This window comes from Nothoprocta perdicaria, unplaced genomic scaffold, assembly GCF_003342845.1.
Source record: "Nothoprocta perdicaria isolate Ctin4 unplaced genomic scaffold, notPer1 scaffold_26, whole genome shotgun sequence".
Taxonomy (NCBI): Eukaryota; Metazoa; Chordata; class Aves; order Tinamiformes; family Tinamidae; genus Nothoprocta; species Nothoprocta perdicaria.
This window is the reverse complement of record NW_020455488.1, coordinates 4,265,595-4,287,916: the sequence shown is the minus strand read 5'-3', so window position 1 is coordinate 4,287,916 and position 22,322 is coordinate 4,265,595. Positions and strand designations below refer to the sequence as shown.

The 22,322-nt window shown below is 39.6% G+C and overlaps 1 protein-coding gene across 1 annotated transcript in view; it reads left to right on the top strand.

Annotated features, from left to right (window-relative positions):
* Positions 1 to 22,322, top strand: part of MEGF11 (multiple EGF like domains 11) — a 245,309-nt gene that overhangs the window by 44,258 nt on the left and 178,729 nt on the right. Inside the window, exon 3 of the mRNA XM_026040556.1 lies at positions 21,075 to 21,187. The gene's annotated coding sequence lies outside the window, so the exon portion shown is untranslated. The remainder of the gene's footprint in view (positions 1 to 21,074; positions 21,188 to 22,322) is intronic.

Here is a 22,322-nt window from a genome sequence, read left to right as displayed (position 1 = left end):
CTTGCGTCCTACACGGTATAAATAATAATGAGAAGCAGAAATAAATCCATTGATCGTGAGCTGGCTGAGAACAGACCTGAGCCTCTCACTTCAGCCTCTTCTGCTAGGGGATGGCTCTGCGTGGTAATGTTGAGCATTCTAGGAAGGGGAATATTACCACGTAAAGAAGGGAAAATATGAATGCGATTCGTGTTAGCTAAGCCTACACACCTGGCTTAGGCACTAATTCAGCTCTCAAGTGTTGCATCAAGTCATTCTGTACTTCAGCTTCTTCCTTATTTCAGCGTTTATAATTGTTTTCCTGTTTACTGTCTTCATTTTAATTGAGGTCTTTGGAGATTCTAATGACCCTCTGTCAAAAGCTCTCCAAAATGTAGTGTGTAAATCTCAGATCTAAAAAAATATATATATATATATATGCACATGCATAAGAAGCTGAATCCAATTTGTTARATTTTGAAAGCAACTCAGTCAATACTAAGAAAAGTTGAAAATACATTAAAAAGACACTTTTAAGGTTGGAGAATTTGGGCCTTTCTTCTTCTCTTAACTGTGTCTTTTAAAATTGGTAACACCAATGCAAATGGTACAGTTCTTGAAGTTTAGTCATAGTAAAAGAATATACAAAGATTTTGGTGTTTTTTTCCACTGGAAAGATATAGATATTAGCTTCTGCTCATGCATGCTTATAGAKTGTCTGGAACCACAGATTATCAGCTCAGGGATCCTAAGTGCTCACCTAAGTAGAAGTTTTAGATAATGGGAAAATAGTATCCTGTTTGACCCTTTATGAGCAGAGTGGGCTCATTCTCTGCAGAATTTTTTCAGAATATTTCAGAATATTTAAGGTTGGAAGGGACCTCTACAGATCATCTAGTCCAACCTTCCTGCTCAAGCAGGCACACCTACAGCATGTGGCACAGGGTGGCATCCAGGCGGGTTTTGAAGACCTCCACAGTAGGAGACTCCACTCCCTGGGCAGCCTGTTCCACTGCTCTGTTACCCTAACAGTAAAGTTTTCTAGTGTTTTGTCTTGGTAACTGTGCTGCTTTACTTCTAGAAAGTTACTATCCATTTTTTAGATGTTCTTGTCAGAAACTTTCCATAAATACTCCATTTAAATATTCTCTTTCTTAATCTTCTTTATTTCTTCGCAGTTGACTTCTGCGTGACCCTTCTTCCTTGCTGTTTGTGATCTTCAAGCAGAAATAAGCTTTTGTTAGCTGCCTTTAAGAGGATCACAGCAGTACTCCAGGACACTCATCCACATCCTCAGAGGAAAGAGCCCTGAAAAACTGGGCAGCTCTTTTCTCTTCTGCTCCCTAAAGGGCRAGGCCACTAACTGCTTTTCCTGCACCTCCCAGTAATAGGATTCAACACAGAGCCTGCACGTTGCTCTGTCAAAGAGTGAAATCCTGGGGAACAGCAGCATTTTATTCTCTGCTGATTTCTGATGAAATGCTGTAAARCCTGTAAATGGAACAACAGGCCAAGGCCTCTAGGACGTTCTGGGCTTGGTGCAGAAAGCTTTATGTACTTGGGTCAAAATCTTGGGCTTTTGCATGAAGACCTAAATAATGACAGATCTTCAGCTTGTTTAACTTCAACCTCTGCTGAAATTGATTTCTACCACCTGGAATCCCACCGAAGGCTTTTTAAAGCATGAGGTGTTTTATCTAAGAGATTATCTCAGGTATCTAATTGCAGATAAGTATCCATATCTATCATTCCTCTCTGCTCACAAAGCATGAGGTATTTCTGCACTGGTATCTTCACTTCTCTGTTTGCAATGTCAGTCTGCCCATCAGTGTCAATAATGCCATTTTTGCACCTAGACTCAGCAAAGGACAGGTAGGATGAAGTTCAGGGTAGCGGAATATCAGCCTATTAGCACAATACCTTGGGGGCTCTCCTCCCTCTCCCCCAAGAATAATAAACCACACAGCATATATCTTAGGTAAAATAACCTTTTGCTTTAGGCTTTATGACTCCAGGGAGCTATATTTTACCCTGAGGAAATATTTTACTCGTTCTGTTCCCTGAGTCTGCCGCTAAAGTGATATATATAATATACTCGCCATGCACAAAATGAGGTGACCTGCACGTCACACATTTGGATTCAGGAGGCTGATTCTGATTTCTGTAATGAAAAAGTAACTCTGCTCCAGCCAGGGAGGTTATTCCAGTCTGAAGCTGCAGGCAACAATAACATATTGATGTGTGAGGCTGTTCAGTGATTACAGCCTTTCCAGGTGTGTTCCCTCCAGTGTAGTCACTTGGTTTGCTCAGCTGGATCAGTGTCCTGCTCGAGCTGGTAGAGCTTTGAACTGATMCAAGAAGCCGGCTCACATCCTGACCCAGCTATTGTGTGAGGTTGTGATTTAGGAGTATTTCTAATACTCTTAAAAGCCCACTTAAAAATCGTAAACYTCTTTCCATGTGAATGAGTTTTAAATGGAAGATTTTATTTAAAACCTGTTTTAAATTGATTTTTAAAGAAAGTTCTGCTGGGTTTTGGAGATGTGGGCAGCATTACAAAATTCAGTTAAGATGGAGGAGGAATAAAAGCCCAAATATTTTAAACCTGAAAGMATGTTCTTAATGTATTTTCTCTCTTTTTAAGGTAGATTGAAGAGCTAGAGATTGTTTTACCTTAGAAAGGAAATGAATAAGGTGGGATATGACAAAGACATAACAGCTGAATGGTCTAGAAAATGTGGATCAAACATTCGTATAAATTTGACGTACAACTCAACAGCAAAGGCGTGTCTGAAGCATTTTTATCTCATTGTATTCCTGTAATTTTTGCACTTTAACAGGTACCCTATTACCACAGTGATAGTGACTGTCATAAGTTTCATCTGCTTAAGAAAAGCTCCAGTTCTCCTGACTTTCTATTTTTGGATGTAGATTCTTTCAAACTTGTGCAGAATCTTAATTGTATTCCCTGACTCCCACTCAAGGAAAAGATTTATTAGTGTAAAATTAACTTGTTGATTTTTATTATGCTTTAAGTAGTGGGAATGGTGTCCCACAATGATGTTAAAAATATTGCTGTTAAATGAGAATATATAACTACAATGGCAACATACTAATTTTGTAGTAGTATAAATGTTTACTACTTATGTACCTTTTTATCTTCCTCATGAATTTTTTTARCTGGTTCTTGTACAAGCAAGCAGGAGAGAACTAACAGAGCTGCAGAATTAACCACCATCACAGTTTGTAAAAAACTTTTTAATAATCTAGGGATTGCCTTGTGTCTGGAGTAAGATACAATTCACTCCTGTTTGCTGCTGCTGAGGAAACTGAGCTTTTCTCTGGGACCAGCAAGAATTGTGCTTTAGTTCTTGTTACCTGCTGCTCCTCATTTCCCCTCATTGCGAGGGACTCAGCATAACCTCATCTCAGAAAGGAGGCACAATTTCCTTACCATTAAGGCAGATGTCTCTTAACCACATTGGGAAGAATAGAAAGGTGCAGCTAGAGACAGTGTCTTTCCATTATGTTGATCATGGAATAATTCCTATGGCAATTTGGTTGTTTATCACCTTCCTAGTAAATTGAGGACTTAATTGAACAGTTGCCCTGATGTCAATGAGAAGAAAGTGCTTTGTAATGCTGCATGAACAATGACTGTCAATTGGAAAGCTCAGACCTATAGCTAAATTTCAATGCCGATACCAAGTAGAAGAGGTTGAAATAGAAGAGTGAAAAAGAAACAAAGCAAGCTAGAACATGAAACTACTTGCCTTGTACAAGTGTTTTTGATGGACATCCGGGTGTATCAGAAGCTCTTCTGGCAAAAATCGATACTTGAGTTTCTTCAGTGCTGTTTGAAAAATGGTACAGCGACTTATACGATGCCTAGTTCAGCAAACATCTTTGGAGATGTGGGAGTGTGTATGTGGGGGGTGATTTAAAGCTATGGATTCATTTTTTTGTAAAGTTAGGGGACAAAGTGTGGTCAGTAAATTAGGTTATAAAAAGCAAAAGGTCTGCAGTTTGTTTACTACAAAACTTGCCTTGGTCTTGATTTAAAAGTCATCGACCTTCCTGAAGTGTTGCAAGGTCTGTATCAGCCATCCATATGGAGTAGACACTTGACCTAGCAATATGAGCAGAATATTTCTGTGCTACGGATACTGTTCATCAGAAAACAGTTTTGGTGTCTTAGAACAACAAAATCCCTTGCCACATCAGTTGGGGTAGCAGCTGCAGGGGGGATAAACCGCAAGGTGAAACATTTGAAAAACTATTTCTGGATCTCTCCATCCTTAGATGTGCTTCCAAGGGAGCTAATACGGGTATTCAGCAGTTTCTAAAAATGATAGCAGAGATTATTTTGAAATATCTGCTCATATTATAAATYGTTTTTTAAAAATGTGTTTTCTTGGCACTAGGTAAGCAAATGCTCTTACAAAAATCACACTATTCCTATACAAAACAAGTAGGAGCAGAATACCCATTGCAATAAAAATCTGGTAGTATTGAGAACTACTAACTTGAAAAAATATATTTACACTATATTATACTGTGTTTTTCACATTCCAGACTTGAAATCYTGTCTACCACATTTTTGACATCTGGCAAAACTGATTTGTGCCGTTAGACCTTCCAGGCTTTTTCATCTATGTATCCTTAGTCCATATCCCTCTATTTGAAAAATCTATCTTAGATAAATCAGTAATTATTTTGTTAAAAGTGATTTACAGTCTTTTTCCTCAGGAACCCTAATTTTATCCAAATGCCTTAGAAACTGATGCCTCTTCCCATTAAAAAAGTAAACAAAACTTTAACCTTCTCCACAGAAATTCATCGGAAAGGTCAGCACTCTGCTCCTCCAATTTCCCAGGCTCAGCTGGGAGCTGATTAAAGCTGCCAGCTACGGCTTGTCAGGTTTGTCAGAGACAACTATATAAACTCTTTGTTATTCACTTTGCTGTGTATTATAAATATATTTATCTTCTTCTGTCAGGCATTGACTGGACAGGTGCTAGAAGAGCAGTGAAGCGGTAGCATTAAACGCTCTAACAATGTCATTACTTAGTAACTCATACTGAAAACATGGGCAGAATATTCAGGAACTTTCTCTGCTTCTTCCTAGTGTAGGTGACTGGAGTCGTTGGGGAGAAAATGTTTGTTATTCCAAGAGGTTTCTGCCAAGCAGCCGCCTGTAGAAAATCAGCATATATGACTATGGATGTTTGGCGGGTTTTATCCTTGGGGTGTTATTTTGGGGCTGTTTTTAATACTCAATGTGTTTGGTAGGAAAATGCAACAAAGTTGGTTACGAAAGAAGGTCTTAGGATTCTGTAGATTCCTTTTTGCTTTGGAGAAAAAGACAAGCAGAAGCTCAGAATAGCTTTGGAAAGAAGGAGCGTTGTGTAGAAGCAGAAGGGTACAAGCAGAAGTGTAAATCCCATGCAGCAGAGTAACACCCCAAACTGTGCAGGTATGTGACAGTCTGATGAAAAAGATGTAAAGACTTCTTAGATGTAGGGACTGTGCTAGAAAATCTGTGTCCATCCAAACTACGAATCAGAACGTTATTTTGCAAGAATGCCCAGTGGCCTGAAATTCAATCCAAACGTTTTGAGAAATATACAGAAGTAGCTGGAGGGAGTCCAGGCCCATTTTCACTGAAAAACGCCCAGGCAAGGGATGATTCCAAGGTGTGTTTCCAAGGTTCTGTCTGCTTGCAGGAGCATGGTCCGAATGGGAGATCTGCACGTGCGTTGTGGCAGAACAGCAATGAGTAGGGGGGAAGCCCTTCAGCCGTGCTCTGCTGCCTCTACGCTTTTCTGCCCTTCTGACGTTGGGACTCAAGCTGAAACCTTGCAGACCTTTTGTTGCTGTTAAGGCATGGCAAGTAGCATCTAGTGAAGGTGCAGTTTATGATTTTCGACTACAGATTTAGGCATACTTCTGTTAAACCCTATTTTCCCCAATGGAATAGATTAGGAAACTGAATAAAAATGGACTTTGTAGAATTAGACTCAATCTAACTAAATCTGTTAAGCTGCTGAATATCTTCACTGAAGCAAGGAGATATCACACACTGTTATTTGGTTAGCAGAATAAGACTCTGGAAACAAGGTTAAATGTTCTTTGAATTTAGTGTAAAACTTTTGTGATTTACTGATATATAGAGATAGACCAAAAAWATTCTCATGTGATCTGCAAGCTGTGACAGCATCATGAAAATGATGTTTTGTGGCTCTGTAATTGGAAATGGTGGTTGTAAGCAGAATGGTTTTCCCTTAGAAAGCCTATAATTGCATCAGGTTTATATGCCAGAAGGACACTTATCACTGAGAAATTGGTAGGAAGAAAGCAAGGGGCACAGAATTAACTGTTTTGTCAGAGAAGAACCGGGCAACCAGTGCAGAAGGGTGAGAGAACCGACTCCCAGGTCGTTGACTAAACAAAGTACGTGAGTTTTTCATGACAAGAGCAAGAATTTATCCTGTTCCCATTTCAGTCAGTGGCCAGCAAAATAGTTTGTAAGCGTTTGTGCTGTATGTGAAAGTGGTGTGCATTTAGATCTAGCCAATGTCAAACATTTTACTGTGAAAGCTGTGGAAATCAGAGTTTACCACTTTTAAAGAAATGCTTTAAAGGCTCTAAACAACAATAATCATGTTCACCAAATACTTCTAATAATCTCAGTAGTCTGCACAGGGTCAATCAGAGAAAAAAAMCTGGCCAGTCCTGATTGGAAACAAATAGGGCTAAACAGGGATGTTTCCTTAATCAGGTGTCATTTCACTGAATTGGTCTTTTCTTGCTGGAAAAGACATACCATTTTTGACTGCAATGAATTTCTGTTCAAAATGACAAAGAAACTGTTAATCTCAAATTGCCAATATTTGACTCAAGTTGAAGTGCCTGTTCTTGATGCAGGTCAGGGATTTGAACCTCTGCCTCCCTGAGCTGCACAGTGATTGGGCTATGCAGGATTTGAGGTGTGTGGCAAAGATATTTCCCCTCCAAACGGGTGTAGTTTCATTTCCATTTAGAATGGGAAGTTTTTGAAGTCTTGAAAACTTTCTCGGGGAAGTGAAGCTGCTCCTTGACTTTCTGTAATACTGATAAGTGAAACTGCTCTATGACTTTCTCTAATAGTGACAAGTCTCAAAAGGTGACATCGACGTGATCTGGAAGAGACAAAACACTAAGGGCAGAGAAAACGGACACTGAGCAGGTGCAGGAGAAGCAGCAGAAGCCCCGTTACAGGGATCTTGGACATTTGATCGTTGCATTTTTTTTGCCTCTGCAGACAAGATTTTGGCAGATACCTGTAACTTGTTTCCTTTCTTGTATTCCTTGAGGGCTATGGTCAAACAACACCATTTTAGGATTTCCACTTGTATTTCCTGGTAAATTCTCCTTCTATTAGACTTTACTGGAATATTATTTCAACCTGCGATAAATTGAAACCAGTGTTGACATACAGTACTGTCACAGAGGCTTGATAGTATTCTGCTTTCATAGTAGGAAGACGTGACTCTTAGTTATGCTTAGCCTCAAAAGCAACATAAATTTAATGGTTTTAACAAATTTCCTCAAGGACTTTTTCATCAGCAAAACTGATGTTTACAAGTTTGAATGTGCTGTTCTGTGTAAAGATAATTTGCAGGTAGAAGTGGGAATCAGGAAGAGGAAAGTCAAGTAGTGGATTTCTTCCAGGTCATATCTGCGCCATAACATTAATGTGTACATGCTTGTGAAGACCTTACTTTCCAGTTATAATCAATATTTGACATATTTTTCCCATGATTAAATTAAAGGCAGGAAAGTCAGATTTCCCTTAGGAGAAAACAAGTGGCAAAAGAGTTCATTGGTGATCTGCCTGTAATCCATATAAGTGCTACAATTACCTCCACTCTCGTTCATTCAGTTGTTGCTGTTCCCTCCTGCTGGCCTGGTGCCTAATAACTCTGGCTTTAGTACCCACATCAGAAAGGAAAATAGTTYCTATATATCAACATGCTGTCTTCAGTACCCTTCGGGACTCCTCATCAGAAGGGTAAAAGAAAACAAGCTGTTACTCATGTTATTACTGTATCACTTCTATATCGTATTTTGCAAACAAATCTATAGGTGCACAGTGTCCTTCTGATTCTGTGCCAGCATCCACGTGCTGCAGGGTTTGCGGGTGAGCAGGGTTCTGTGGGAGTAACGAGAATAGCTGGGCCCTGGCTCTGAGCAGCTCAGCTGCGGAAGCCTTGGTGGTCTGTAAGTTATTTTCTGAGGGGATTATTACTGATTGGAGCCTTCATTGCTTTTATAAAGGTGCTTTTATGGCTGCTGGTACTTTTGCTAGCGACTGGGACTTGATCAGCTTGTGTGTGAATCCTCTAGGAGATGCCAGCCCTTGGTAGCTGCTGTCAGCTGGTCACCRCTGCCGGGTGCTCCCCCAGTAATGGGGCACTCGGGTTGCTGGTGTGATGCTGGTTCTGTTGGTTCTTCAAGGACAGCTTCGCGAAACTGAAAACAGGTGTGAATCAAAATAGCTTGAAGAAAGACTTTGGGCAGAACAGTGTGACTTGTAATTGATGACTGTTTAAAGAGTGTTTTCCAAAAAGTTATAGTGCAATTTCATGTTCCCTCCAGCAGTAACTTCATTAGATCCTGCAAGAGGCTTGAGGGGTGAAGTACAAGCAATGGGGTCCTGCGGGTCAGCCAGAGCTGCCCYGCTCTGCTGAGCGCATTGCTCTGCTTCCAGGGACGCAGGTCAGCAACGGCCCCTTCGCTGAGGATTTCTGAATCCTCAGTCCCTTCTCCTATTGATTTTCAAAGGACTAACTATGAAAATAAGTGTTCCTTTACACATTACAATGTGGTTTTGTTTTTGTTTTCTTAGGCCGTGGAAATAAACTGTTCTGAAGCTGCAAAATTAATTTATTAAATTTATATTTTTTATTGAAAATCAATTTTCTTTTTGCACAGCTACTCAACTRTGAGCAAATCCATAAAAATGCCTGGCAAGTAAATATACTTAGCCAGTTGTTCCCATGGAAAGTAGAAGGCATAGGAATCTTGTCCTCTCTGCTACACTGCCCAGATAGCTGGTATTAGACTTTAAAGATCATACTTGTATGCAAAGGTGAAAATTATGGTAGCATTAAATTAAAATTAATAACTCAGTCTTTATGACATTGAGTCAGAGGCAGTTTAATATTACAGTGCCTGTGGAGCCTACAGTTATTTACAACCCAGATGTTTATAGAAAATGAAATAGGAATTTGAGCCACTCTTTTTCCCCCCCTCTGTCTTTTTTTTTTTTTTTTTTTTTTCCCCTCCTTTTTTTGAAGGAACTTCTGTTTCCTGATTAAGTCTCCACCTCAGTGGTACATTTTTAGGGAAACATTGTTTATGACACATCTCAGAACTGATGTTGATTCACAGGAGAACAGATAGAAATTGGGAACAGTTCTGTTGCAAAAAAATAAGCAATAGTTCAGGTGTTAAACTACTGATGTGGAAAATTGCTCTGACAGTTATGATGTTGCTCTATCTTTTAGTAAGACTTAAGCTATCATTTATTTCAAATGCATCAAGTGATATCTTGTTTCCTAGTACATGCTTGCCTGTGCTGCTTGTGTTTGTGGTCACTGATACTCTGGGTGCTGTGCTTTTGTGTGAATACTGAAGAACAAATTACAAAGCAGACTTTTCAGTAAAAATGTATACTAACTGTATCTGTAGTGCAAAAGCTGTTATTTGTTGTATGTGCCAGTGCATCTTTTGYTAAAGGAAATTGCAATTAATAGTAGAGTGTAGGACCAGATTTATTGAGCTTGCCTTTTTCACCTTTATATACTGATTTATGAGCATCAAGTTCTTGAGGAAGAAATGTGCATTCTTAAACCAACATTTAATATGAATATAGAACTCGTTTGCCAYCTCCATTTTCTAGAGGAACGGATTTGGTGATGACAAGGAACTTCATGTGTTTAAGAAGTATTTGRTAACTCAGTAACTGAATCTTGAGTCCTTCTTTCAGATTTGGTCTACTGTAATTTAAGTGTTGTACTAGATGAGTGTATGTGGTCCTGTGTAGACTGGAATAAGGTTTTATTGATTAATTTTGTTTTGTTATGAGATTTTCATCTAGGAAAGCCAAAAGTTACCAAAGTTCTTGACTGTTCCTTTTTTGGTAGGAAGGAATAGAAATACCTGTATTTCTGTCTAAGGGCTACTAAACTTGCCAGTACCAAGCAGAACTGGATGGTGATACAGGAAGAACGGGATGACCTTGTAGACTGGAGTAGCAGCATGAAATTTAATAAGGCAAATGCAAAGTCATGCACCTAGGGACCGGCAACAAGAACTTTGCTATAAGCTGAAGATTTATCATCTGGATGTGACAGGACAGAAGAGGGCTCTGATTATGGTGGCTGGTTACGGGATGTCTGGGAGGTGCCAGTGTAAAGTGCTAACGCTGTCCTAGGACATCCTCAGTACACAGAGCAGGACGTCAGCACCACTGTAGGGAACTAGGGAGACTTCTCTGAGGATGATGCATGTTGTCTCTGTCACCTTTGTTCAAAAAAAAAAAAAAAAGAAGCATTAAACTGAAAGAAATGCAAAGAAGTCTACTAAGGCAATTAAGGCAGAGAGAAGCCTATCATATGCAAACAGATTTCTCTTGTCACTCTTTTTTATTCATGTACAGCATCCTAAAGTATGTGTCGAAATGGGTGTTGGGGGTTGTTTGAAAGCATTAATTACTTTATGACAGTAAAGTAATTTGCTTTTGGAAAAACTTATTACGGACAGCTAAAAATAGTGACTAAGTAACGATCTGGTCAGGCAGCAATGGTACAGCTGAAATCAAGGGATTTGCACAGCTCGCAGCACTGCAGTAAATGTGTCATTTCCTGGTGTAGAGACCCCCTTTCCTTTCCTCGTGCATATGATTTCCTTGTAGCCTATGATACCTCTGAACTGAAATATAAGATCATCCTTAAACATGTGGCTTTTCTTGTATAGTGCTTATGTAGTTCAATTAGATGTCCTAAATAGTGATGGAGTGGAACATGAATGAGCAAAAAAATGAATTTTGGCCAAAACAAATAGAAACCTCTCTCACGTGAGAACATTATTCATGAACGTCATAAAGGTCATTATTTTTATGAGACCACTCACAGAGCCAGAAATGGCAGCGTGAGGAGAAACGTGTCCATGCAGCGGCATCAGCTGGAGGTGCTGGGCTCTCAGGGAGTTATTGTGTCACTCAATGGCAATTGATTTCCCAGGCTGATTGCGAGTAATCGTTAATCACTTTGCATTGAACAGCCCGCCAGCTCCATCCCAGCTGGGGCAAGCACAAGTGGCACTATTTAGCCAACATCCTGCTCTCAGCACTTTCACCCTTCGTCTTTCAAACTAAACCACCTTGCTGGAGAGGCAGGAAGACTTCTTTTTTTTTTTTTTTTTTTTTTTTTTCCCCTCTCTATCTCTTATTCTTGCTGAGAAAATTTAATTCCAGGGAGACCTTATCTGACTTGAAAGCCCAGGGTCCGCCGCCATGCTGACCAACAAGGGCACATCACAGAAAAAAATAACAGATATGCTCCCAGAATATCTCAAATTCCAGAATAATATTACACAATTCTATATGTGTATTAAAGAGAAATGTGAGATAATATAAGCAGGGTTCCATTCTTATACATTTTTATTCAGGAAAGTTGTTACAAGTGAGGTTGTATACCCAGATTTAGGAGAAGTTTTTCTCATACACAACTCGAGGCATCTGAATAATCTCCCAGAACTCAGGGGTTCATTTGGGGTAGGTAGCTAATATTTAGTAAGAGCATTAGGGTCTCTATGATTAGAGTCAAAATAATTGATACAGCATCTTAACTAGAGAAGTTGCCCTGTGGTGTTAATATGGTTATTCTACTCTTCCTTTGTAGTTTAGAAAGAGGCATATTAAACCTGATACTACGTTTCTGGTGAATCTCATAGCATCTTCTAATAATGAAGATTTTCCTTTCTACATACTTGGCAATCATAAAAAACTACCTAGACGTATTATGTCAAATTGACATATTTTTCAGTATGAATATTCCTCAGAACTTGGCCTTGGATTGCCCAAGTAATTGGTGACAAAATGTTGTGTTCCTAAGAGATTATGAAATACTTTTACCTGTTGTAATTGTCCTTTGCTAGGGAGCATAATCACTGTTTTGAAAACCCTGCTCAATCTCTGCAGATTCAGTCAYTTATTTTCTCAGTAATTTAAGCTATGGTGATTTGGTGTCAGCCATTCAGTGGGAAAAGAAAAGTTAATTTTGTAAAATATTCTGCTTTGTTTGGTGCTGTCCCACAGTAGAAGAGTTTACCTGCAGACCTTGGTATTAGAAATGAGAGAGTTCATTAATAAACTGGGTCATCTGGTGCACCAACTTTAAAACAGAGTTCGGTAAAGCAGAAAGAAGTGCAGCTAAAGCTGACTTGTAATCCTCACGTCCTTTGCGGGTATCCTAACCAAGAGTAATTAATATGAACATTAAACTACAGATACRACATATTTCCTTCTTTATGATACATAATTAGATAATTCTCCAAAGAACTTTTTATTACCTCTATTTTCCTTAATTAATATTAAATATCATTAGCAATCAGTCAGCCCAGCTTGATCAAAGACAGGATAAGTCATAGGAAGATTCTGATAAATAACATACCATTTACTAATTATATTATTGATTTTATAGCCTGAAAAATCCTAATTATATGTGATGCAAACTGGACCTTGCTGAGCCTGCTGGGGGTACTTTGAACATGAATAGTTCCTGGCAGTTCCCAGCATCTCACTTGCATAAATCACTTCTGGGCCTGATTGTGCATCTGTTTTCAAAGGTGATGTTTTAATGGACTTTGAAATCTGAAAAAGTGTGTTCTGTCTGGCTCCACATGAAAGAGGAAAGCGATTTGGGATTTTTTACTCCTGATTTTAATCGTTCAGAAAAGATTTTAGATCTGTAGGCAGATGCATTTGAACAGTAGAAATAATATGGGATAGTTGATTTTAATTAGTAGGCCAGTTTAATACAGAATTTCCCACAGCTCCCAATAACTTTTATTTGAAAAGTGGGTTTTTAGCAAGTTCTTCAAAGTTAATGATAGTTTCAAACATTCAGAACTTTAGTTTCATGTGGAGGCAAAAATGTTTTAAAAGGGTCACCTGGTGAATATTTAATTAGAACAAATGCTGATTTGAGGAACAGGAACCACCCCAGGTGTGTCTTACGCAAATATACTGCTTTCATAGAGAAATGAAAAGGAATTCAGATCAATGACATAATTATAAAGTGTTACTCTTAGCTTTAATTGCTTATACTTAAGAACATGAAAAGCCTAGTTTATAAAGTATGTGTCTATATATGTAATTAGCCCATTCAGTTGTGTGAAATTTCAGCTTACTTTCAGTTCATAGTAGTAAGGTGCTGTGTTACTAGTAAAGGTTTTAACTTGTAAGGTGTAAACAGCTTTTAGGGCTAAACAAATTTCCATAATTTTCAGCATTGGTGCTCATTTTCCCTGGAATGTTGTTATGTCTGAAAGGCATATCCCAACCAAATCCTTCTGAGGATAAGTGTAAAGACAGAATCAATCTTCCAACAAAGCCCTGTCAGGAGCACTGAGAACTGACTTACTATATTTTTGTCTGTTTGTTTAAACAATTTTTGAACCAACTTTAATATAACTTGCAGTGTTTCTGGCTGCTCTGGTCCTAGCTCCTCACTCCCACTTGTGCCAGAAGTTTGACGTGTTGGTTAGCAAGTTGGAAGTTTAAAGACAGTGCAGGCTGCCTTGGAGACAGACTTAGTAAAACTGGAGTTTAAGCAAATAGAGATGTCCCTACCTGAAGTGAATTTTATGGAGAAGAATGRAAAATGGACACTAATCTTGGGAAGAAGTCTGGATATGTTTTTAAATAGGGTTATTCAAAGGTTTTCTGGACAGCAGTGTGTAAGACAAGAACTAGAAGATGGTTAGAAGGTCAGAGAAGTGACTGTGCTATAGCGGGAGGGAGAAGGGAACTGATATCACATACCTGAAGAAGTTGGGAAATATAGAATCAGGGCTGATGGAAGATGGTGAATGACCTGTGGGGACCAGGGGAGACCTTCACCCACACTGTCTTCTAGCAAGGAGACCAAGATTACAAACACAGCATTACCACAAGTTTGGTGCTAACCAAGACAAGGCTCTCAAAACCTATGCAATGCTTTACTGTGCTGGAGATTGTTTCTGAAAAGTTCTGGAGAAGAAAATGGGGAACCTGATTAAATTTTCCTGCCAGCCATTAGCGTGTATGTCTGTTCCCAAGAGATTAAACTTCTGTTATGTTTGGCCCTGTTCAGCAGGATATGTTCAAGGGATGTTTGCTCAGCTAAACTGAATGCAGCAAGTAAGCTTGCCTTAAGATTACATTATATTAAGCTCAAAAATACGTAGACAACTTACAAACCCTGATGCTTGTGCCTCTGCAGAGGGGTGATTAAGGCTCTCCGAGGGAAGTGTTCCTCTTGACTGTGTTTTTGAGTGCGTTGCATCTGAAAGCAAGGTATGGAGAGGGCTCAGGAAGAGCACTTAGAAGCTGGTACATGTGTGATATTACTGATGAGGGGAATTACAGAGGGGAAAAAAACATTCTTCTTGACTTGTGGAGAAAAAAGCTTAATTATCTTGTCTGTGAAATGAGAGAGGGCCTAAAATTAGCCGACAAACTTTGTAGCATTTGTGATCTTGGTTAATATTTTTTTACAAAGGAGTTAAACAAGGTCTATGTGCCAAATTTAGGAGGAGGAAGAGGAAGCAGAGTTAGTTGGATGCACCAGTTATTCAGATCTGTTTCTGCTTCTAGTGATTTTTCTAGCTACCTTTTGGCTTTTTTTTTAGCTACCTTTCTAGCCTTTTTTTCTCTCCTAGAAGAAAAACCTCTTAGAAAGTTACCCTGGTAACTCTAATATCATCTCTATCTAATGACTAAACCGGTAACTTTAGTCCATCTGCAGGTCTGAGTTGGCACAATTAGCTCAATGAAGTTTAGCCTTTTATACCACTAGAGACTTTGGCCCTTACTTTTTCTTTGCCCGCATTATATTAAAGATGTGTCTGTGCAGCTCCTCAGTTCTTTGTGGGTTTGCTCTGTCTGATGTATTAATGAATGTTCCTCTCTCTGTTTTATGACAGATATTTTGCACAGTGCTCTGTTACTGTAGGCCAGGTGCTTTTATCCTTAATGAACAATTTCCCAGAAAAAAAAAAAAAAGAAATAAACAATAGATAAAGTAGGTCATGGAGACAGCAGAGTCAAGAGCCTTGCACAGTGATGTAAAATTAAATAAGAGTTGGGTCATGTTCTCATTTGTCTCTCTAGTTATTGCCGTAGCAGTCAGAGTCTTGGAACATCTCTTGAAAATTCAGTGACAGTTCCTGGAAAGGTGAAGATATTTGGGGGAGCCAACAAACTGTCTGGATTTGCTGGGGGTTTTGGTCACATTCTCCTATCCTCTCTGCTCTGCACAGAGGAGAAAACAGGTATAGGAGTGTGAGAATTGGATATTGTGAAGGAGCAACTGGAGTCCCTGCTGTTGCTTGTCTGATCCCATGGAGACCCGTCTTAGTGAAGGTGCAGTTGGGTGCTGTCGGGTGCTTGGACAGAGGCTGCTCTCACTGATTATAGAGCTTGGTGGACTTAAACCTCACATTTCAATATGCATCTTGAGCTGCCTGTAGCTCAAGGAGCTTTGGGAAGTGGAGYGGCCGCCTGCCAGCAGCCCCGCGTGTGACAGCTGAGAGGCTGTAGCTCTGCAGGAAGGCCCTTGGAGCCGTGACCAGCAGAGAGGTCTCTYACACCGTGAGCTTTGCCCGAGCTCTAGCACCGTATCCTGGAGAAGGGCAGAGCTGTTCAGCACTTATTCCATGCTGGATGCCTAAACCTAGGAGCTGATGGGCATATTCAGGCACTTAGGTACCCAGTTGGCTTCTTGTGGGTGCTCAGTTTGTTCAAATGAGATTTGTGCATGCTCTGGAAGTCCAAAACTTGCCTGGAATCCCAACTTTAGGCTTTTAGCTTTGTCATGATTGAACCAAATACCATTCCTGCAGTATTGATAGTGTTCCAGATATGCCCCGTAGGAAGCACAGGAAAGCACAAAGGATTATTGCAGCTTCTGGGGAAACCTCATATATTCCAAGGGAAATTGACAGTTTTTAAGTGGCTGCTCTAATTCTTAATCCATTAGAAATCTAAGAATTGATTTAGCATTTATCTTATATTTAGCAGACATTGATGGAAAAAGTTATATTCTCCTTGGGCCAGTCAATGTATTTAATAGATGTGAAGCTAAAAATCTTTAGATTAAGATTTCAAGAGGCTGAGAGGAAAACTGAATGCAGGAAGAGAACATCTGAACACTGTTATAAGGGAGAATGCCACAGAGGACTGAGCATGGGGAGAGCCCCCAGGAGAGCAGATGAAGATGTGCACTGTTGGACCAGGGGGATTAGTGAAAGCAGAGATGCAGAGAAGCAAAGATTATTTCCTTCATTTTTTTTGAAAAAAAATGAAGACARAAAAACTTTGCCCAATCAGCATAACTTCTTGAAAAATTCATGTTCAGTTTCAAAGTTGAGTTTACTCTAGTATTCGTTTTTCTTTCATTTGGATTACAGTTGTCAGAGTTCACGGTGGTCACCAAAAAGCCAGATTGGAAAAATTGCATCTAGATCCTCAGTGCAGCTCCAGCRCTTGCAAATCAGCCTCCTCCCGTAAATACTGTGCTTTTTCTGGAAAAGTAGAGATGGGCCTTTAAATGAAATATGAGCTGCAGCTCTGGGATTTGATAGCCCTGCTGTACATCAACAGCCATCAATCTGTTTTACATAATTTGTCCCTGGCTCAGCTGTTCACAGTGCTTGGGACTCTTTTTGCTGTTTGGCTCATTTTATTTTCCTCAGAGATAAATGAAGACTAAAAGAAGGGGGCAATTGTTCTTGACAAGTAGAAGTAATTTTTTAAAATAAACCCACAAAGGATATTCTACGTTTTTAAACAGAGCTTTCTGTCTGACTTTCAGAGCACTTTCACAGAATCATACTTAATTTATCTCACTGCATATATGTCRAATACTTCATTTCTTATTACAGCCATTTTCAGATCAACTTTCTATGTATTCTGTAAATACTACAAAAAAGTGTGTATTGTAAAAATGTGCTGCCATACCTATTTCTGTTTGGATTTTTTCTTTACCAAAGTGGTAACCGTTCTATTTCTCATCTCTGCCTGCCTCTAACACTTAGACTGCTTTATTTATCCTGGGTGTCTGAGAGTACAAGGTCTTTGCTGCTCAGTGTCTGGGGAAGCACATACTGCACTTGGTTGGCATCTGGAAGAGGGATGAGGTGGGTGGCTGGGGGTAGATGCCTCACCAGGTGTCCTAGAAGATCAGCCTCTYGATGTGGGGCAGCTTGCTTTCTTTCCCTTCTGGAGTAGGGTATGGGAAGGAATATCTGAAATATTCATGGGAGGATGAAAATAAGTGTACTGTTAACTCACAACAGAGTGYGATTCCCCACGTGATTCCTGCAGCTTTAAAATTCTGCTGAGCAGCACGATGGGGATCTTGGGGACACCCTGCAGTGCTGCTGTCCTCTTGGTGGCCACAGTCAGATGGTGGGATAGGAGTAGAGGGTTCTGAAGGCAAACGCATCAAGTGGCTCTTTCTGGCTTTCCTTKTATACCCTGGCTTAGCTGGGAAAGCCCAGAGATGAAACCTTGTCCTGGTGGAGGGCTGCAGCGTATGTGCATTTTGCTTCCAAAGCCTTCCAGTTTGGTTCTGGTGAAACAACAGCCACCTTCTTTGCCCAGTCCCGGGAACTGGTGCAGTTCGGGAGATCACTTCAGGGCTTAGGCTCTAGAAAGAGCCTAACATTGGCATGAACTTGAGTTCGGGCTCATAACTTAAAGGGCCAAATGTCCAAAGGGCTGGCTTCCAATTTTACGCTGGTAGTTGAAATCAAGTACAAAATTATGGGCAGAAAATCACAGATAATTTTTTCCTAGATGACACTGTTGAAAAGGAGCCAACAATTATTTGGATTTGGGCACTGTTTCAGCAATGTTTTCAGGTGTTGTTAATGTAGTATTTTCATTCTATTTCTCCGGACCCTTGATTATTTATCCAAGAAAAAGAAACAAGTAGTGTAATTAATAATAGCTTTTCAGGTTGGTGCTTTTGCTTGGCACAAGGATGTGTGTATATGTGTAATGCTAAATTATCGTGCTGTATTTCTTTGCATGTTGATGCTCTAACAGAGCAGACATACCTTAGCATTTCGGCATCAAAACACTTTTCACCTAGTAATATGCTTATTCCCAAAGCACAGGGAAGGTTCGTCGCTTCCCCAGTTTTCCATGGAAAGAACAAGGACTTTGAGAACTTGCGTGTGCAAAAAGTCGTCCAAGTTTTTAAGCCTGGTGGGCTTTTCTTGTCTCGGTTCCTCTTAAGTCTGAGAGCCAACCTGCAGCAAATACCAGATTCAGAACGCTAGGTGGAATTTAATCTACCTTCATCTAGGCCACTTTGCTAAGCCTGTATCTCATCTGAAAGCGCTGACAGTRTAATTTAAATTCTGGTTCCATGAATCCTAGCCTCATACATTCATATACCAGTTTTGTTCTACATAAACATATTTTACAGGCCTTAAGTAAACTGCTTGCCCAGATTGCTTGCCTACTGGCTTGTCTCTGTAGGATTTTGACCCGGTCCTCCTCTGAGAGCACTGAAGGARCAATCCTGAGCTTTCCAAGGTAGCATTTGATAGATGGAGAAGAGCTTAATTCATTATTCATCCCTGCTTTTGCAACCTGCTCTCTAGCCGAGCTCCCAGAGATTCCAATAGAAGTCCAGGGAGCTGGAACAGACTTTCAGACTTCTTCATGAGATGTTTGTGTCACTATATCCATGTTTAATGTGGCATTTTCAACTCAGGTTGATATATTTTACAGCTTAAATTTAAAGCTTCTTAAGATACTCAATTCTTGTTGAAATCTGAGATCTCAGTCCCTCAAACAAATTTAGAAATTTGAACTGATTAAAATGTCTTTAAATTGCAATTAAAAAAGCCAAACACACTCACCTGTCTGTGGCAATATTTCTGTTTGCAGTGGTGACAATTTTTAGAGGTGACCAGTGAGCTTGAGTGATTTGTTCTTGACTGCCCAGACTGAAACAAGCTGCTGTTCAGCATGCGCTCTGAGCACTAATTCAGCTCTTTCACAGTATCTCAAGTTATTAATCACAAATGGAGGCATCCAGAAATTCCTGATCAGTTCTGAAGCTCGTGGCCTCATTTAGCTTTCAGAACAGCTTGTTTCTAACAAAATCTGATGAAAAGCCAAATGAGCGGGTATTTAAATGATCCCTTGCCTAAACTCTCATGAAAATTTCAGATGGGATGAGAAAGAGGAATGCCGCAGAGGGCAGCTAGTTTGAAGTTTGCTACAATTTAGGGACTAAAGTGGTGTAATCAGCAAACACTCAGTCACTTTAATGCTTCTTAAGTGAAGTCCAGCCTTTTGTTTTCTGTCTTAATTACTCTCTTGCATCTTTCCTAACTGCTCACRTACATAAACTGGAATACAATTGAATTTTGGTGCACCTTCATTTTCTTATTTGGTAAAAGCTGTAATTAAGAACAGAACTATGGGTCCTCCTGACCCGCCTAATATCCTTATGAGGAATCAGTATGGCTTTGTGAAAGCTTCATAAATTGTTCAAGTTCTTGGTCACCAACATGTTGACCAAGAAGATCCAGTTAGATTTCTGAAAGGCCTTTGCATAGTCTTTTATTGAAGTTTCCCCACTTTCACGTAAGGATAAACCCCACTTTCATGTAAGGATATCAGAAGAAAGCTGTATGTAAAAAATACCGTCTGTTTTAACGTTAGGAAACAAAGTCTGGGAATGAAAAAGTGATGCTGGCAGTGGAAGATATCACAAACAGAACGTCGTGGGGCTCTGGCTTGCAGTTAAGACTCCTATACATAGAGCCCCTACCTGGAAAGGGAGGTGAATAGTGAGATGATAAAGTTTGCTGATGTTATTCAAGATAGTAAGGCTCTTTGCAGAAAGTTAGAAAAAGATGTCCTGCATTCTGTGATGTGTGAAGAAAGGATAGTGAAATTCAGCATAGGAAAGAGTATCATAATGTATATGGGGAGAACAGCTTTAATTTTAAGTGTACAGTGCTGATTTCTGAGATATTACCACCTAAGAATGGTATCCTAGGTATCTGGTAGGTTAGATGATCCTGTGAAAATGGTAGCTTGCTGTTGCCCACTGGCTAAAAAAATGCTGAATGAAATTCAAGAATTACTGGAAAATTAATGGAACACAGGCCAGTTCTTTTTTTCTTCAGATAGGGTATATGTGAAAAACTAGTAAGATGACTGAGATGAGCAGACATATGAATGCCTTCTTTAGAGTAAGTGTTTTAAGATTTTTCAGCTGGGGAAGAATGACTGAGGGAGTTTTGAGAGAATAAATTAAATCATGAGTGGCAAAAAGAACAGATAGGGAGGTGTGTTCACATTCACATCTAACGCAGGAGCAAGGAGGCATCAAATGAAGCTAAGGTTGCAGGCAGAAGATGGAGTATCTCATGTGACACGGGATGTGAAACTTTGTCATAGGATACTCTTACCCTCAAGGTTACATACAGATCAAAAATGATTAGACAGATGATTGGGGAAAAAAAAACTGCATTAAAGACTTGTGTTAAACACAAAGATATCACTGAGGAAGTGAGCGCTGCACGTTGCTGGAGGGCGTGAAAGGGAACTATTACTGCATGCTTGCCACTCTCTTGTGCTCTTTCCTAGGCACTTTGCTGTTGGCCAAAAGCCTTTGGTCTGTTATAGCACAGTGTGCTTGTTACGTGTAAATATTTATCACGGTTTATCTCCTTTCTGTCTTGTTTCCACTCCCCTAAACGGACCTTCTTTTTGACTCCACTTGTTTTCTGTTCTTCCCACTGTTTTCTGGCAGGGCCAAGCAACGTCTGAAGAGCTTTCTTCTGCTGTCCTGTTAATGCACTGTGTGTCTTCATGGGCTGAGAGTCTGTAAAAACAAGATCCATCAGGAAGCTTTAGTACATTGAGGTAAGACTTTTTAAATGGTTCTTTTTCTTAAATGTGTTGCTGCATGGCTACTTACAACAAAAAATCAGGCTGGGTTAATTGACAGCATATGCATTTAAACGCCTAAAGGAAAAAAATCTCAGAAGTAAGTTGGGATTTGGGGATAGTTACTCTACAGAAAGTGACTTTTTGTAAATATCTTCCCTCATTACAGTTGGAATTTCTGTTTTTCCTATTTCGGAATCTCATCCTAAATTGAGACAAGCATTCAAAGTAGAGCTTCATCACACAATGGCAATTCTGCCTGAGCTTCATGCCAAAGTCATGTTATGAAATGTTTATGAGAGCAATGTCAAAATGAAATGTTTCACTACTTTTGACCTTGAACAAGAAATTCTCTAGCTGTCATTTTTAGATAATTTTTCTAGTCTGCCTCTTAGGGAGTATTTTTTTCACCCAGAAAGGATTGTGGGGGAGCCTTTTTTATCTGCATTTTAATCCCAGTCCTGTGAGCTGCTAAGGTGCTAGTGTGTGCGGTATAAGCTGGGAAGGAGGGTAACACCAGGTTTATTCCTGCATCCTTGTGGTACTTCATCTAGTTTAAACGGCAGCTGAAACTTCTAGTTTCTTGGCAGACTCCAGCACAATTCCCAACAAAGGGTTTGCAGAATTAATCCAGAAATGAAAAAAACATTGACTTGCCACCTAGTACCTTCCCTGTAGCTAGAACTAGTAGGTTAATATTGAGAACATGTGGAAGTGCTCCTATAATCTGATTATATCTTTAATGAAGTTACAGACATTATTCCACCTGGAATGGTGATGCTGCCTCCTTGGGGAATATATTTAAAAAAACTAAAAGCAATGCAAGAATGTAGAGTATATTATGTTATCATATACTCAAGTTGTAAGGAATCATATTACCTTTCATTGCTGGCTTCTTTTTTTGGTGTTGGTTTTTAATATATGTACTGCTATTTTTAGAGTTTTGTTCTGGATCTTGTAATATCAACCATTCTATTTTGGTATGAGGTCTTTTCTATTAGCAGTGATCAAAGTGAAATATTTCATTTGAGTGAGAAAGAGAGACACTTGAGATAAATGAAATTCTGCTGTATTTGAAGAGTTGRATGTTTCTGATAGGATCTGACCTAAA